Consider the following 11,197-nt stretch of genomic DNA (forward strand, 5'->3'; position numbering starts at 1 on the left):
GCGAAACTGATACGGCTGTGTAAAATTACGTTGAGCAACAACCGAATGGACAGAAACGCTCCACACCAAGTGGAGAAGGGCTTGGCATTTCCAATTGGCGTCAGTTGGCACACACGGGGAGCGACTGGCGTAGGTACTTTGTTGAACTCCGCAAAAATCGCTTAGGCGGTTACAGCGCCAAATAAGAAGAACAATGTAAAAAAAAAATAAAAATTGTGATGAACTGAATCTAAGGATCTCGCTATCAAGCATGAATAAGCATTGTTTGGTTGATGCCCTAAATTCGCTGTTCCACACTTTAATAAAAGCAAATAAAATCTTAGGCCTTATCGCGAATTTCATGTGAACAAATATTCCCAAAAATTATAAAGCAAAACAAAAAAATTGTTTCCCAAATTGTTTTTGTTTTGCATGTTAAATTATGGGAACGATTTTTTCACATGAAGTTGGCAATAAGGCTGCTTATGAAACGATCATAAAATGATTAAAAAAAAAAAAACTGAAGGATCAAAAGAAAACTTTTTTACCGATAAAACCAAAGTAACGACTACTATCTTCTGATTAATTCATATAACTGCAACGAATCAAACATGAAGAAAATTAATGATCTTCCACAATGTTTCTTATCAGATGTGAAGGCATTTATTACACATAAAAAAGTACTAAACAAACCACTTTCAGTTTCGTCCAATAATAAAACCGATAAATATCGCTTTTAAGCTTAATTATCGCCGTATAATTAATAATTCCAACAACATAGGTACAACATACTTATAACACACAAAATACAGACAAATAAGTTCATTAACTTAACGAAACTCGCTACAGATTCATGGCTTTCCCGATATGTATTTTCACTTTCATATGTATAGTATACAAAAAAAAATATTTTAAAGTCACTCAGCGATTCGGTAATACGAACTTGAATTGCAACTAGGAAGAGTTCATCGATTAACTGTATTTTAATATTATATACGTACATACATACATACAAAAACATGTTTATTTATATGCCTTGCAAAGTATCTATATAAGCAGAAACAAAATATCTACATACTTATATACATATGTATGTATGTATGTATGTAATTAAAAATATGGAAAAAAATATGCAAAATAAAATTTTCCCACTTAAATATTTTTCACAAAATCGCTGCCTCACTTTTACACGCACTTCAAATCCTCCAAAAAATAAAAAAATTTAAAATAAGTACATACATTTTTTTTTAAATAACACTTATCACAAAATAACTACGATTCCAAGTAACTGGAATTTCTTTATACCTTTCCGATGCTTATTAGCTTATAGTTGACTTTGAAAAATCACTTAGCGCAAATCTTTTGCTCGAGCACAAACTAATTATTGTTTTTAAAAAAATGTTGCCAGTGTTGGAGGATTTTGTGAACTGACAACACCTGTTGATCCGCAGAGCTTTAGCTGCGTTGTGTGCACTTTAACGTCTAAACAAATACTACACAATCGCGAAAACAGCAAAGCCCCAAGACAACCCGACAGCAAGCAGCAACAGCAATGATCAACAACAATAAAAGCAGCAAAAACAACAGAAAGCTAGTGCCAATCCAACGACAGTAAAAGCCGATAGCAGCAACAATACCCAATATGCACAAAGCAAACATTTTTCCAACAGTTTTCCAATCTTTGAGAAATTCTTGATTCTCAAGTGGATAAACAACAATTTTCTCCAACATTTTTCCCAAATGATATCCAAGCTTTTCTCAAGTGGAGAACTCAGATTATTTTGCATAAAAAAAAAATGTGTACCCTTTTGTTAGAGATGGATTAGTTCTCCATTTGAGGTTCACTTGAAAATCAACATTGGACCTTGGAATTTGTGTAGGATCTCCACTTGATCTCCAATCCAAATGTTTATTGGGTACAGAGTGATCAAAACAGCAGTGAGATATGGCAAAAAGTGTCGTTGGAAATGGCAGTGGCACTGGCATTGCTTTTGGTAATTGTTTTTTGTATTTATTTTTATTTTTTGACACCGCACCCCACAGACCACCCCCTACATAAGAAATAATTAAAAATACATGATAAATGTACGCATATACATATATGTATACATATACATATGTTTGTACGAACATATGCATGCACATATTTACATATATGGATAAGTATGGAGAGCCTATTGCAACACAGCAGTTGTATATAAAATTATTTTTGTAGCCTGCTCCTGCTGCTATCTTTAACACTCTTTATTCTGCATTAAACACTTTCTGTTACATAGTGTCGTTTGTGTTGATCATCGTAGCCTAATCGCGCTAAAGAAATAACTGAAAAGCTACTGTTCGTCTGGATAAAGGAAATGTGATATAATTTTGATTGTGAATTTGTAAGAGATTAATAACACTGGTCGGCAAAAAAAATATCGTAACCAACATTTTTGGGTACCGTGAATATTTTAATGTAATCTGAAGAAAATCCCTCTCTTAAGTATCTCCCCTCTTATTTACCCAACCCGCCTAAGTACCTAAATTTTTCGTATGCCATACTTATAATTTTCCCCTTTTAAGTGCTCCACAACACGTTCGGCAAAAAAAAAATATAAAAAATCCGCGGTAATTTTTAGTCACTTGAAACTTGCACATTATTACTCTAAAATTGAAAGGGCTATAAATATTTCTGAGAAAAAATTTTGAAATTTGATGAATTTTTTTCCAGTGTTCTAAAAAATTTATTTTAAGCTTAGCTTATATGGTATTTGTTAGGGAATGAACTGTGTTCTAATTGAAACATTTTAAAAACTAATAAATAAGCATAAGTGGCAAACAACATCATTTTTAATTTGGCCCGAAATGATAGATATGCCCAACACTGTATGTATGTATAAATATATATAATAACGGTGACCATCAAAATTAAATTTATCAGTTCAATTAATACGTAGTTCTTGAGTTTCATCCTTAAGCTGTGTACCAACTTTAGATAACATTTTATTGGCAGAGCAGACTTTTTCAATAATATATAAAGCAACTTTAAAAAGTACATCCAAAAAATGTAATGCAATAGCCCGCCGTTGAAGCGTTCATAACTCCTAAACAACAGGAGTTACATACAATATATTTTTTGTATGTATATTCTAAATAATGCCACATACCTACGGTGACCATCCGTTCTGTTTTTTGCAGGACCGTACTGTTTTTCAAAGGTCGGTCCTGCGTAGTTTTTCAAACCTAAAAAACTTGAAAATGTACTGATTATTTCCAAGTGTCCTGCATTTGTCCCGCATTATATTCGTTATTTGAAAATTATCGGACAATGGACGGATTTTTTCAAAAAAGTGTTTTTGGTACTTTTCGTAGCTTTTCTTCATATCTCATTAGGGTATTGATATGCCTCTTACCAAAATATATAACTTGTGGCGACTTCAATGAAAATTATTAGTGCTACAGGCGACCATTTGCATTTTGTCGTCAAAGTCGAAAAAAGTGAGATTTTCAATCAAATACGCAGTTGCTTGTGATTATTTTTTTCATTATTTTAAAAATTCGATAAAGAATATATATCATTACAGTAAATTTTGAGCAAAAGATAATGAAAATCGGATTAGATATGTAGATGCTATGGAGCGCAATCTGCACAAATTATATATTTTTGTAAAGGGCACTTTGTAACTCGTCGTTTATGTCGATTCCTGACGTCGATTTTTGACAAATAACTGCGAAAAGTACCAAAAAACTCAAAATTTGAGTATAAAATAATCTTTTAAAGATTTTCACTCTTCGCGTAAGCTATTGTAATTATAATATGTTTTACTATACTTTCAAAAATATTTATGTAAAAAAAGATTAATATCGATGAAAAAAACGTGATTCATTTTTTTAGTTTAAAATGTATTAAGAATTTAGAATCATATATACTCTTTTGACATTTTTATACTACGTAAATATATGTAGGCATATTTTTGAAAAATTGTCCTTCATTTTGAATCCATATTTATGGTCACCGTACACATACCTATGCTTTCAGTGTGAGCCAAAATGTAATGTAACAGTCCGCGTTTTAGGCCATATGTACAATATGATTTATTAGGTAATTTAGACCATCCTCAAACTTCCGCAAAGAGAGAAGCAATATACTTGCATATACATACATTTGTATTTAAACGTATCAATATCATTGATATAAAATTTAAAATTTTTATTGCCCGCGTTTTTATTAAAATTGCATGTTTACCAAAAAAAAAAAAAACGAATCTGATTAGTGGCATTTCAATTTGATAGCAATTTTATTTGGCGTTGATTTGAGCTTGTAAAATCGTTCAGAATTTATGTATGTACATACATACATATACATATCTTATCGCTTTTGGTAGGTGTAGCGTGTTTAAATAGTTTAACCTAATAAATATAGAAATGTTTGATATACCCGCCATTAGAAAATATTTGCCAATATAAACAGATTTATATTTTTGTTCATTTAAAGTTGCTGAAGTTGAAATGATTTTACACCCAATGCAGAGATTTTTAAGGTTTTGTGATTTATTTATAATACATATGTACATGCATTAATGTATATTCGTCGGTTGTATTGACCCCAAATAATTGCCTAACGGGTTAAAAATATACCGTTTTGCACAAAGAATTATGCTGATTAAAATAACGAATTATACTTTTTATGTATTTTGTATGTATTCCATTACCCAGAAATTAGCAGAACTTTTAAAAACTTAGCGATCTGTTGAGTTTAGATTTTGCTTCACATTTTCCTAAGTTACACTTTTAGTGCTCTGGTACAAATGGTTGTGCGAAGTTATGCGAAGTATGCATAATCAGACCCTTACTGTCGTTCCTAAATTGGAGCGCTAAGCTTTGCGTTTTCCAATGCCAACGTGTGCCAGCGCGCCCTATAACCAAAGCAACGCGGCGTAACTTTTGACATTCTTCCGTTTTTATTCTCGTTTCCTCCTTCACTTTTTTCTCCTCATTCTTTCTTTCCGTCCTCTGCATCCAACTTCAAAACGTGGGATACTTCATACAAGTTGTATGAGCATGAGGATATTTGACAGCTCCTTAGCGCTTGATGTGCCAATTTAGAGATGGATGCCTCCGTTTTCTGTACACAGTGTTGCCGTTAAGAATTTTCGGAAACTCGCAAAAAAGGGGCCATTGACGAAAAAAGTGTCACCATATTACTTTTTCTTTTCTTTACTAATAAATAAATAATAATAAAAGAATAAATCTGTTGATTTTAAAAAGAAAATAAAGGGACGAGCTTTGCACAAAACAGGGTTGCGAACATATCCATAAATCTAGTTGCTGCCAGGAGAAGAGTTGCATTTCCTTTAAAAGTTTAAGGTGATGCATTTTTTCGTACTTACAGGAGGAAATACTTTTTAATAACATGGCTCTGTTAACATTTCCTAAAAACAATCTCTGAAAAGGGGCAAAAGTCGCACATAATTTTGGAAAGGGGTCAAAAAAATCAAAATTTTCAAAAAGTCGGGTCAAAGGGTATTGGCGCTTAAAAGGGTCAAATTACCCCTTTTGGTCACACAGCGGTAACACTGTCGTCTGTACATGCTATGTTATTTTTAAATTTGAATTGGCAACACATTTGCATACATATGTAAATAAATATGTACTGCACATTCAATTCTGGCATTTATTTGTTATACATATTTGGAAATTATTTTTATAGGTTATTACCAAAATTAACATGTTTAATCAAGTGTTCATAATTCAGTCAAAGTGCAACACAATTTATACAAATAACACATGGGATTTAAAAAAAACTTCAGCATATTATTCCGGGTCCGTAGCCATACGAAAAAAATAATAATTTTCATGACCTACTCTTTTGTGAGACATAATTGAAAAAGCTATGAATAAAGTTTTTCGGATTTGTTATTGTATACTTGAAGCAATTCTTTAAGATCACTACAAAAACCATCGCTTACTAAAATTTGTTTACTATGGTAATTAAAAGTAATAATTTTAGTATTGAAAGAACTAATTTAGGTTGATATGGTCCTACATAAAACGATGGTCAGAGAGATTTTTTACTCTGCACGCCTCAATAGATAATGTAAAGAAAGCTTTGTCCACGTGCAAGGTGAGCACAGCGGTTCAAAACTGGCATTTAGTGTTCACAATTCACTGGAGCTAACATTTTTCACTCAATTTAATTTTTTACTTTAAATGAAAGCTAATAAACTTTGAAAGATACCAGTTGAGCCCGAGTTTTTATTTTTTTTTTTGTTTGTATTAAATTTTTTAGTGCAAAGTGCAGAAAAAGTAGGAATTTTGAAGAAAATCGATGCTCCCGTTCTAGTTAATAAATGTTACACAATACAATCTAGACGAAAACAATTGTAGGTTTTCCCCAGAAAATCTTGAAATGTTATAAAAAAAAGTTTTGACCAAATTTAAAAAAAAAAATGGGTTTCCTGAAAAATGTTGGGTATGCGGTTTTATAGACCATTGATTTTAGTATAATGAAGTGCAATTTGCAAGCGGAAAAGAGGTCGCGTTGATTTTTAATATTTTTATCGCTAACATGTTGAGCACATCTGCATGCTAAATGGGAAATAAAAGCGTTTCTTGTATTATTAAAAATCAACGCGAACTCTTAGCCACTTGCAACCACTTTATTATTTTAAAATTTAATTATCTATAAAATTGCATACCCAAAATTTTTATAAAAAAAAAACAAAAAAAATAATAATTAAATTTTGGTGAACATTTCAACATCTCAAAAGCCATAAAACGCTATTGAATTTTTTCGCTAGCTGTTCTCCTTTTCGAAATATTAGAAGATGTCACGAAAAAGTTCAATTTCCATACTGTGCAGCGGTTTTTGGCAAGATTAATCTATTAGTTTTTTCTAATACATGCATGTTTTTACATCAGATTAAAAATTTTTTTGGAGCTACTAAATCTGTTAAAGCACTTATCTTATCTAATACTAACATATATTCTATCGGTTATCGTTTGCTGCTGGGATATATTTACTTGAGCACATACACATGGGTATACGCATTTCTTTCGCCCAAGAACCGTTGCCAGGTTTTAGGCTGTATGTGTTGATAACTGTTCTTAGCCAAGTGAATAGTTATTGTAGCAGAGTCACAAACCGGAAAACTACTTCAAACATCATACTGTAGCTACAGCTACTTTCAAACTGTTAGATGGCGAACATTACAGTAATTATTCGAATAGTGAATAGTTTAGTTTTCTCTTAGAAGTTAAGTGAAATATGAATATTTGTTGCAAATATACATATGTAATAAAGCCACATGTCCAGTATATCCAGTGTTTTCTGTAATTTGGAAATATTTAAATTTTTTGCTTAAATTACATATGGTTACTTTATTTTTGTTAAAAATATGAAAAATCCCACCAAAACCGGTCTGGTCGTATTTACATATTCATTCATTTCAGATGGGAATTCCATTTTATTCGTATTCATGTCCTCTTTAAATCTCCCAAGTAATAGTATTGACCAGAAATCGCTTCCAAATAATTCGCCAGTTCCTACATTTTAACGACTTGGCAAATTCTTCTCCTTTCGAAGGACCAAGTCCAGTGTTGCCACAAAATTTTTTTATTTTTTTACCAAAATCAACAGAAAAAGTTACCAAATTCAACAATTAATTACCCGATTTATTTTATGTGCACAACTGTACATACATATGTCTGTAAATATATCTGAAGGCACCAAGTTTTTCAGGCAATCAGCGCTCCATTCAGCTATAATTTTTATAAGTGCGTAACGCTGAAAGTTACAACACCAGAAATGCGTGGTGAGGATTTCACTCCTGAGTGTGGCCGAAGAAACAAATTTATCGATTGCGCGTCGCTTTCAGAACATGGTTTTGTCTTTTGGCTTAGAATAGTATATTTTGCATTTGGATATATATTTCCTTCCATACAAAACTCAGGTTACAAAAGAATTAAAGGCATATTATCATTCAGTGTCAGGGATACCGTTAATTGCAACAGAGGATTATCAGGCGCATAATTTCCCGTAGAGGGGATATAATTTGGCCACTGAGATCATCCCACCGTTGGACTATTTATTCGGCTACTCGGATGGCCGTAGTTATGCGAAGAAACCCCCAAAATTGGAGTACTTCAAAATCGACATTTGTCCAGTTATGACCGATATAGATATGTACATACATATGTATATCAACAAGTGGCCGAAAATATCTCAAAAGTGAAGTCCCTATAGGGTATACTGAATGCCGTAGCTTTTTGAACGATAACATACATATTTACATAGAACTCTACTGATATGGTTGCCGGTATACACGGGAATGTTGATGACAATTGCAAAGCTGATGAACTGACAAGGAAAGGCACGACCACCCACAACCTTTCGGGATAGCACTCGGTAGATATAGCAATAGCGACTTTCAAGCAGTTTGTTAGAGATCACTCCATTCTAGAACCAAGGAACGCTGGAACAACTTTTCGTCTTGCGAAACTTTCAGGGTTACCTGGTATTTATATAAAAAAAATCGCTTACGGGCCACTTCCCAATGTAGAATCAGATCTTGCATTGACCTACTATCAGACATGTAGGACCGAATCGAAAAAGTTACCAAATTGAAAAATAAATTACCAAACTACCAAGTTTAATAAATAAAGAAAAAAATTACCAATTTTGGTTAAAAATTACCAAAGCGGCAACGCTGACCAAGTCGTGATAGACCCTATCTTATCAGACCAATAGTTGGCACCCTTAATAAAACACATGGAAGTAGGCGAACAGATGTGTTGCTCTAAATTGAAAAACTTTATGAAGCAAAACTTACACAGGAAATGGGACTCACGTTTTTAGTGTTTTGTGATTCGACTGGGTGTTCAACGACCGGAATTACCAACGCGTGCTACTTTGGACTGAGTTGGCAATTGAGTATTAAAATCATCTCTCGTCGTACGAAAAATCTTGCTCTATAAGGCTCGTGCTGGTGATTGGCACAGCAGCGTGGACAATGAAGTTATCTGAAGTGGCGGCTCTTGGAGTGTCCGTGAGAAATATTTTTCGAACGATTTACGGGCCTTTGCGCGCGTTGGAGACGACGAAGACCGAAGGCGATGTAACTATGAGCAGTACGAGCCTTACAGCGATTTAGACATATTGCGATGGTTAAGATTGGGATCAGACATGGGAACTTTTGTTGCGGCAACTCGAAGTTTGTGGTAGAGAGCAACACGTCTAAAAATCCAGCAGCTACTCTGGCTAGGTCATGTCGCTCGAATGGACAGAAACGCTCTAGTTCTGAAAGTATTAAGCGCGGGTCGCGATGCTGATAACAGGGGTAGAGGAAGGTTTTCTCTGGGATGGAAATACCAGAGCGAAGGACTTGCCATTTCCAAGGGACGTCAGTTGGCACAGAAGAGAAACGAAAGCTGCAACTAAGCTCAGTGTTGACTTTATTTTGACTTTGAATTGGTTCCAACGCCTTTTAATGTAAAATATTTACTTACATTTATAAATATAAAAACTTAAGAAAAAATATACATAACTTTGGTAATCTATAACATTCGTTTCATGCCTTCTCTGCAAAAGGCAACACCTCCTCCTCTCTTACCGCTTCTTTCTCGTTTTCCTTCACTTCCTCATCGAAAATTTTAAGGTTCTTCACCAAATACCAAACACCGCCATCAAAAACGGTGCCAACGAATATGAAAGCTGCAGCGGTTAAATTCAAGATATACCTAAAATAACATTTAAATATAATAATAAAAGGTAAAATAAAGTATGTACATAACTACAAACTTAAAGACAGGACACCCACCTTAATGCAAGTGGATCGTAGAGCCAACAGTTACCCTTGTTGGTGCATGTCTTGCCCCACACCAAGCACAAACGATCCAATAGCCAGCCGAAGAAAATCGGACTCGGTATGAAGGTTAGCATACAGGCCATCATCATACCCAAACCCATAGCGGCGGTTTTATCCCGCTCCGGTACGCAGCGCACAGTGACTAAGAAATTTGAAGCACGCCCTGTGGCACCGATGAATTTCAAACCACACATGACCGCCAAAAAAATCACGAATTGCGTGAAGCAATTAACGGGACATGCGCCAGGCGTGGCACGACCGCCTATTGTTGACTTTTTGATAGAAAGAAAGGAAAAAAAATTTTAGTGGCTTTACGAAATGTTGAAATATTGATAGATATGTATATAATACTAACAGCCGATTTTCTGCTTGTTGTTGTTGTCATGAAAGGTGTTGTAAATGTGCTGCTTGATGTTGCTGCCGTTGTTACATCTATAGGTCTCATAGTTCTGTTCATAGTTGATTCACGCGACCCTAGTAAAGTAGTCTCTGTTATGTTGAACAATTCTGGTAGTGAACGCTTCTCACGAATCGGAGTATGGTTTCTGGCAATGCAGCTGCATTTAATGTAAATCTGTAAAAATAATCGTCATTTTAATTATGTAAATGTGAATGTTTATATGTGTGCATTAGGGTGTTAGATTTTGCACCTCTTTTCGAAAATCGGGTTTCTAGTTTTTCGTAAAATGGCAATATAAAAAACCGGTTCCCTATTTTCAAATGAAGAAAATCCATATAAACCCGGTATTATTTTACTTATTTTCTCTACAGTAACATTTGCTGTTAGTCTGATAGCCCTGCTCGCGTGAACGACGTGGATGATGACGCGCCGGTGAAAAGATCCTTGCCGATAGCAAGGGGCCGACGAATATACCGGAAGGACCAAGTGCAGAAGGAGCTGTCTGCACTCGGGATGAGCAACTGGCGTAAATTCGCACAGGAGAGAGGCAATTGCAGAAGCTTTTATTCTCGACCCAAAGCGACAAACGGTTCTATTATCAAATAAGAAGAAGAAGCTAAGGGAGACCTTTCAATCGTTGTCGACAGGCTCAACTAACGACGAAGGTCATCATGTTTTGACCGGGGGAGGCTAAAGAAAAAGAGGGTGCTAGCTGAGTGGGTTTAAGGGAGCAAGTGAAGAGGTGGCAATATATTGGGGATGGCATGTCGGGATCGGGTCTGAAAAGGTAGTAGTTAGTAAAAATGGTAAAGATGGTAAATGCCTCTCAATGAATATCGTTTATTGGTTTTCTCTACAACATTGGGTTCATTGATTGTGCGATGTTGGTCTGTAAGTTCGCAGAAATTCTGGTGTTTCCTACAGCAGCACAATATTATGTTCTATATGAGTTAAAAAGGTCGCTGCTGATTTT

This window comes from Rhagoletis zephyria, unplaced genomic scaffold (assembly GCF_001687245.7).
Source record: "Rhagoletis zephyria isolate East Lansing unplaced genomic scaffold, Rhagoletis_zephyria_1.1 Rzeph_scaffold_04834, whole genome shotgun sequence".
Lineage (NCBI taxonomy): Eukaryota > Metazoa > Arthropoda > Insecta > Diptera > Tephritidae > Rhagoletis > Rhagoletis zephyria.